Raw genomic sequence first — 8077 nt, 5'->3', positions numbered from 1 at the left:
AAATGATTTGTTTGTACATAATTGTCCCTCAGGGTGTGGGGCTGGGGCAGGAGCTAAGACACACAACATCCCCACTCTCGTCCTCCCTGCTCCCCTCCTGGGAGTACAGGGCTTTCTCCCTTCACCTGGTGTTGTTGGATGGGCATGTCCCCTCAGTACTCTCTCTCTAAACAGGACTTTGCTTATGAAATGTAAAGGGAAACCCTTGGAATTTAGAAATTCCTTTATTTTCTCACAACATTCAGCCTTCAAGCCTTGTCTCTGGAGAGTTGACTTTGGAACTGAAGCAGAAGGGGGCCCCTTTTTCTCTCCAGCTTTTACGATGGGTGCCATTAGCCACAGAGGCTACTCTGCTTTTAAGTAGCACAGAATACTTAATGGTGTTGCAATAACAGCTTGTATAGGACAAAAGGCCAAAACATGAAAAGCACATTAACATATACATTTAAAATCCTGTTACATGAGAAATAATGTCTACTGTGGCTGTGGCTGTGGCTGTGGCTGGGGAGTGTGATGACCCTCAGGGTTCAGCTCCATCTCCAGGCACCGCTTCTGCCCCTTGGGGAGCAGGAGGGAGGGAGGCAGCTGGTGCGGCTTTCCCAGCTGCAGGTGAGTTGGGGATCCAGGCCTTGCAGGTGGCACCGGTCTAGGACACGCCCCTCCCAAACCCAAAAAAGCTGATTGCCTCATGGTCCTTGCCCTTGGGGGTTGCAGGTTTGTGGGGTGTTTACAGGAAAGCTACCACATCGCAGATGAGTCAAAGCTGGGTGAAGGGAGAAGGGTGCATTTTATATGAACTCCTAGCAACAGAGCAGGATGCCTGAGATTCTGGGCATGGGTTTGGGTGGGGTTCTCCTGTGCCATCTGGTGCTGCGGGGAGCGGTCACCACTGGAGTTTAGGGAAAGAGTTTTCCTATTGAGATAAACTAACCACAGAAATAAGGATCATTAAAAGGCCCATTCATGCTCAAAACTGCTTGGTTTTGGTTTGTGTTTTGAAAACATATAAAAGCCTTAATGACTCTATTTTTAAAATTATGAGCTAGGATATAAAAGTTATAAACACTATACATTTTAGATGCTCACACCCATTTCCAATGTGTGGGAGGTTTATGGGAAGAGGAATCGAAGAGGAAAAGACCAACAGGGCAGAGTGGGGGGCAGAGAGAGCCCTGCAGAGAAGGAGAGGCCAGATGGGGGAAGGCAGATGAATCCTGCAGGAAGATTGGTCCAGGTACATCAGACATGCTCCTATGTCCTAACATCCTGCAGCTCATGCACCTGCTGCCACTGCCTCCAGACAAAGGTAACGAGATAAATAATATGCGTTTACAGCTCTTCCATAGCTCTTTACCTTGACATTCCAGAGGCTCTACTCTCAGATATTAGCTAGCAGCATTCAGGGGCCGGCAGTGTAAGTCCCGGGTTCTAAGACGCTGGTGTGCTCCACTGGCTGAGGGACATGGAGTGGAAGGCAGATTGCACACCGGTCAGAAGCTTCCTGAGGTGAGAGCAGGCCTGTGTTCACTCACCTGGCCCTGTCTGGGACCCGGTAGACACTCAATAAATACTTGTTGGGTGAATGCGTAGCTTGGCTGCGTGGTATCCTGTCCCTCGCTGAGGGAGAGGCCGTCCTTTCCAATAGCCTTAGAATGAGGCCAGGGGCTGGTGCTGCTTTCCTGCTGGGTCCTGAGCCGTGGCGAACAGGAAATGTCCCTTGTCTCTTGTCATCTGATGAGTAACTGCTTCCTCGTGACACAAGAGCACAGGCCTGCCTGCGCCTTGATCCTGACATGGTGATTAGTGCCGAACACTGAAGCATGTGTCATCCCTGCCTCACACAACATGTCTTGCCACCTGTCCCACCGCCTGCTTTTGCCTAGAAGGAGCTGGGCCTCAGCTCTGTCTCCTTCTCCACCCTGTCAGGTGCCTCCTCTCCTCTGTGACAGTCATTGGGTGTTATTCTAGGGGAAGGTGAGGGAGGGGAGTGACTGAACCCTTCCTTCCCAGAGCTGAAGTAGATGAGGAAGGGCTGAGATGGAAATGAGAAGCCCAGAACTAGATTTACTCCTTCAGGCAAGGCTTGATCCAGGGACTCTCTTGTGCTCCCTCTTGCCTGCACTTCTGCTGGAGAGAGACTGTATCACAGGTGATGGTTAAGAGTACTGCTTCTGGGATTGATTTTGAGGTGATCTGGGGGCAGTTCCTCAACTACTAGTAATGCATGCCTAAGCTGTCTCATTTGTAAAGTGAGGATAATAATACCTGCTTCATAGGGTTTGCGGAATCAATAAATATGTCTTATCTCTAAAGTGCCCGAGCAGTGTGACACATAGGCTATGAAGCCTGAATTTTATACAAACTGATGCATAATTAGGTAAGAATGTGAATGTTTATCTAGAATTATACAAGATACAAATTTTGAATGGCTGACAAATGCCAAAACATCACACAAAAATACTTTTTAAACAACATAACATTAATTAACCTCTATACCTTTTCCTTCATTGTTTTGATTGCCTTTTTATTCAACAATTTTGTAATACCATTTTCTTTAGAGCAAAGAGAAAGCAATTTTCCCCTCTAGCCTGCTTGATTGAGATTTAAAAAAAATTATTCATAGTTATTAATAGTTAATTATTGATAGTTTCCTTCCATTTCACAATTCTTCATTGGCAATGCCCTGTAAAACTTTAGGATTGTTAGCAGATCTGGGAAAACCTCAGATTTTATTACTATGGCGACAGACCACCTAAACTAATGGCATAAAACAGCAACCACTTTCTTAGGCTCATAGACTCCGTGAGTCAGGCGTTCAGAAAGGGCACGGGCTGGGGCGACTCCACAGCTGGGCTGGAGTCATCTGAGGGCTCATCCTCATTCTGGACCTGGACTGGGAGGACCTGAAGGTGAGGATCCCCGACTTGGGCACCGACTCATGGCCTCTCCATGTGGAGGGGCTCCCTCGCGGCACAGGCACCTCCGGGGACTTGGGCGTCTCATGTGGTGGCTCTCAGCAGGAGAAGCTGCATCACCTTCTATTACCTACACTCAGAGCCAAGCAGTATCAGGTCCCTCACATCCTATCAGACTCTCCAGCCCACCAGATTCAAACGGAGGGAGTGGCACGGTTCTAGAAGAGTATTGTGGATGGGAAAGGGGTTCTATGGAAAGTAACTCACAGGGGGATCTGATCACGAAGTCCCAGCTGGGAAGGTCATGGTGAACAGTCACACACCAATCGCATAACTTTTTTTAAAAGTATATTTTTCTTGATTTCATGGAGGAAGGGAGAGGGAGAGAGAGCTAGAAACATCCATGATGAGAGAATCATGGATCGACTGCCTTCTGCACACCCCATAACTGGGGATCAAGCCCACATCCTGGTCATGTGCCATTTACTGGAATTGAACCCAGGACCTTTCAGTCCTCGGGCAGTTACTCTATCCACTGAGCCAAATCAGCTAGGGCCCAATTGCATAGCTTTTTAGTAAAAGGTTAATCTTTGCCTTAAGCAAGACCTGTCTGTTGTTTCTATGCATCTTAGATTCTAGGTTAACACACCTTTGAAATAAGCTGTAACCACCCTCAAGAGAGCACATAGTGTTGTTAACTATCCTGTAATCCAGTGGTTCTCAACCTTCCTAATGTCGCGACCCTTTAATACAGTTCCTCATGTTGTGGTGACCCCCAATTTCATTGTTACAAATTGAACATAATTAAAGCATAGTGATTAATCACAAAACAATATATAATTATATATGTGTTTTCCGATGGTCTTAGGCGACCCCTGTGAAAGGGTCGTTCGAGCCCCAAAGGGGTCTCGACCCACAGGTTGAGAACCGCTGCTGTAATCCAATGCCTGCCTTGCTTCTCCCATCTACATGGAACCTTCCTTTGTTCCCGTCTTAATTTCAAATGCATAAAAGAAGCTGCAAAACTGTTCTTCTCCAGAGCATTTGAGATCTTACTCCCCAGTATATGTCGTCAATTTGACTCATAAAAATTCTCTCCAGATTTGGACATTTCCTACATCGACAACATGAAGGACAGGATATATTGTGGCAAACATTATTAGAAAAATAAAATCTGCCACAGCCTTTATCAAGTTTTTCTCAGATCTGAGCTATTGTAGATGTGCCAACTATTGTCAGAGAGGTATATAACTTCTGTTTCTCGATTCCCATTAAATAAAGGGAAAGGGGCACTTAAGACATGATTGAACGCAGCAAAAGATCAGGTGGCCATGGAAACTAAGTCTTTCACTTAAATTTGTATGTGTCTGATTGTAAGAATTTCCCACAGGCTGCTTTCTGGCTCTGTTTATTTCAGACCTTGTTTCTCTTCCTCTGTTCTCCTCACACCGCAGTACCACCTCTGGCTTTGTATACCTCTGTGTCACAAATGCCAGATGAGCTGGCACAGCAGGTGGTAGGAGTCTTTTTGGAAATGATTCCTAAACCAGAATGGCTAGCAGTAACCTCACTATACATGAAACTGACTGCAAACGGCATAATTAAGTCCCACTAAATGGAAATTAAATGCATCTCTAACTCAACTTCTCCTTAGCCAGATCCTAAAAATAGGATCAGTCACATCAACGCTAACGGAGGAGATACAAGAATGGAAGAAAGTGGTCTAAACCAGTTGTGGATTAAATAGCTTACTTCTGCAATTTTATGAACTCGTGAACGACCACCAGACGCTATTTCGGGCTCTTCGGAGCTTTGGAAGGGCGAGCGCAAGAGGAGGACCCAGTTTAAGCACCATCAGCTCCACAGTTAACCCACGTCTGCCTGGACACTGTGGTTTAAGCGTAATGATTATCAGCTCCATTGTCTGACAGGTGTTCTCATGTGGCGGCAAGATGGCTATAGTAGCAGCTCCAGCTTCGCATCCTCCCAGGTGCTTGTCCAGCAGGAAAGGGAAGGTGCATCCCTCAGCACTTCATGCACCAGGATCTACTTTGCACCAGCCTGGGTCGTGAGTCCAATGAGCCAATCACCCGGCCAGGGACGTTCCACATGCGGGGTCACCAGCCTGCTCCCTGTGCTGTGTTACTGCGGCTGGCTAGAGGCGGTGGAGCAACACCACCCAAACCGTGGGGCTGAGGGCAGGGGAAGGGCTGGTTCTGCAGAAGAAATTTGGGGGGTGGAGACTTAAAGGATCTATAAATGCTGAGTGAGTGTAGAGAGTGGTAGGAAGGGGGAAGCCAAGTGTGGGGGTTCAGAGCTAGTCACCCCAAGATGTGCTCCTGTGGTGTGCGGATTGTTTTGAGCTAAGGGCATTTTAGCTGTCGGCTCAGGAGAAGCTACTGCCTCTCCCTTGACTCCCCTGAGGTAGGGGCCATGCTCATAATGGGAAGATGCTCAGAATGACCTCTTCTGTAGGACAGGACAAACTTCTACTTACTCAACATCTGCTCTTCTTATTCCGCAACGACCCTTGGAAGCCCCCAGGGCACTTCACCTCCTCCCTAGCTCAGGGTGTCTTCTGTACCCACGTTCCCTTTCTGTCTCGGAACTCGGGCTTGTGGTTTTACCAGAAGGGGGACCTGGCCTGGAGCAGGTGTGCCTTGGGCCAGCTCGCCGTGTGTGGGTTCTTGACTGTTCAGGAAAGATTTCACAACACAAGTCCAGGTGATTTTGAGACTTCGTTTATTAAAGCTGGGGACAGGGAAACAAGGGCGGGCTTAGGGTAGAAGCAGCAGGAGAGCCTAGGCCGGGGTGCTTGGGCTCACTGAGAAGTCAGAGAAAAGGGGGCTTTGGGGGTAGGTTCAGGGGGTTAGCCAGGGACGAGCTGCCACTACCTACTGCTCCCCTGGTTGCAAATCTCCCGCAGACCCTTAGAGTTGAGGAGATGCAGGCCGGTGAGAGAAGAAGAGGGGGAAGGGGAAGGAAAAGTCACGGCATATGACACGCTCCCAGGAGGCAGAGCACACACTGGGTCCTTTGTTTTGAGGGCTTTTAAAGACTGGGACTATAGGGGAGGATCTCCATAGAATATACATCAGCTTTTCCAGGGGTGTCCTTTCAGGGGCATGGTCTCTACTGATTGGCCAGTGCCAGGGCTGGGGGTTATTAGTCAATGCAGCTGGTCCTGGCATCACTCGCCTGGTTTTGGTGCTTTTCTGGGCCTGGAGCTGAAATACAACTGAGGCCTAGATGTTATCTCGAGGAAGGAAAGGTCAGGGGGTCTAAACTGCATGACCAGTGAAATGCAGAAAAGCTACCATGGGCTGTGAGGTCCTGGGCCAGTTTTGCTCATTGCTAGGCACCCAGGCTTTCCACTCTGTATCTGGCTGTTAATTGCCCACCCAGTTTGTCCAGCCATCTGTCTCAGTTTCCCCGTTCCACTTGTCAAGGAATTTTCCTAGCTTCTTACTATCCTGCCTCACTGGGGTCTCTGGCTCTCTCATGTATCGGAGGTTCCCATACATAAACATGTATTAAATTTGGTTATTTTCGCTTGCTAGTCCGTCTCATGTCTATTCGATGATTAGAACAGCCAAAAGAGCCTTGAGGGTAGGGGGAAGTTTGTTCCTCCCCCACACCTGCCTGAGAGATGACAGAATGGAAAACGGAGCTGCTGAAGACCTCCTCCTACAGGCATGCCTTCCCCCAGGACCCCATTGGCTGGGTGGGCAACATGTGGCCTCAGCCATGCCCCACTGTGCCTGCTGACCCTGCTCAGACTGACCACCTCCAGATTTCCTCTGCCTCTCTTCTCTTTTCTTGCCCTGAACTTTGTCCCTCTTGACCCACCTCGCCTGTGTCTAAGCTCTCATCACAGCCTTGCAGGGTCAGGGGTAAGTAGATCATTAAGACTTAAGCCAACAGCTTTGCCCCACCCCCTCTCCATCTTGGGTTTCAAACAAGGAAAATCCTGTCTTGGCACATAAGTCTTAAAACGGCTATTGAAGGGTCCTATTTCCCCTCATCCATGCAGAATCCTGTGGCTGGTCCCCCTACAGACCTGCACTCTCTGACAAGGTAGCCACCTGCCACATGTGGCTACTACATTATACTGAAATGTAGCCAGTCTGAATTAAGATATGTTGTAAGTCTAAAAACACAGTAGTTTGTGTGTGTGTTTTTAATTCTCACCTGAGGTTATTTTTTCCATTGATTTTTTTTTGGTTTGTTTTTTGTTTTGGGGGGGGGGTGGAGAAACATCGACATGAGAGAGACACATCGATTGGTGGCTTCGCACAGGAGCCCCAACTGGGGCCGGGGATTGAACCTGCAACTGAGGCACATGCCCTTGACTAGGAATCAAACCCTCGACCCTTCGGTCCAGCGGCCGATGCTCTAACTACTGAGCAATCCGGCCAAGGCCACACTGTTTTGTTTTTAAAGAAGACTTAGTATGAAAAAATGTGAAATACTTTCTTAATAATGTTATATGTTGATTACATGTTGACTTGATAATATCATGGATTGTTGGGTCATATAAAATATATTATTAAAGTAATTTCACCTGTATCTCTTTGCTTTTTAAAATGTAGCTACTAAACAATTTAGTGTGACCTGTGTGGCTCACATGACATTCCTGTTGGACAGTGGTGCTCTCTAGACCCTTTTCCAGAAGCACTGACATGCATACGTACCCACATAATTTTGAGTATAATTTCAGGAATTGGTGGGAGCACCCCAAATCCCATCCATAGGCCCTAATCCCAAATGAAGACTCCCTGAGTCAGGCATTTATGGTTTTCACCTGGCCTGGCTTCTACCACACCATCGTGCACAGATGGGGGAAACCGAGCACCACGATGCTGCTCTCCTGGTCCTACGTGTGGGGCGTGGGGTTGCTGACCCTCCCGTACTGGTGCAGAGGGCGGGCACTGGGCATCACCTCATGGAGGGTGATGCTGCAGCTCGGCCTCTCTGGGCCCCTCCATGCGGTGCCAGATGAGGCTTCAGTTCAGGGAGATGTGAAATCACTCCCCAGGGGGATGCATCTGCTCAGACTTCTGTGGCTCTAGGATGGCTCTGGGACGGGTCCAAGTCATGGAGGCCACCAACGACTCCATGGTGGGTGGGCTCTAGGCCAGGCTGAGCCCCCTGGGGAGGAG

The sequence above is a fragment of the Myotis lucifugus genome, unplaced genomic scaffold, assembly GCF_000147115.1.
Source record: "Myotis lucifugus unplaced genomic scaffold, Myoluc2.0 scaffold_109, whole genome shotgun sequence".
Lineage (NCBI taxonomy): Eukaryota > Metazoa > Chordata > Mammalia > Chiroptera > Vespertilionidae > Myotis > Myotis lucifugus.
Note: the sequence above shows the minus strand (reverse complement) of the source record.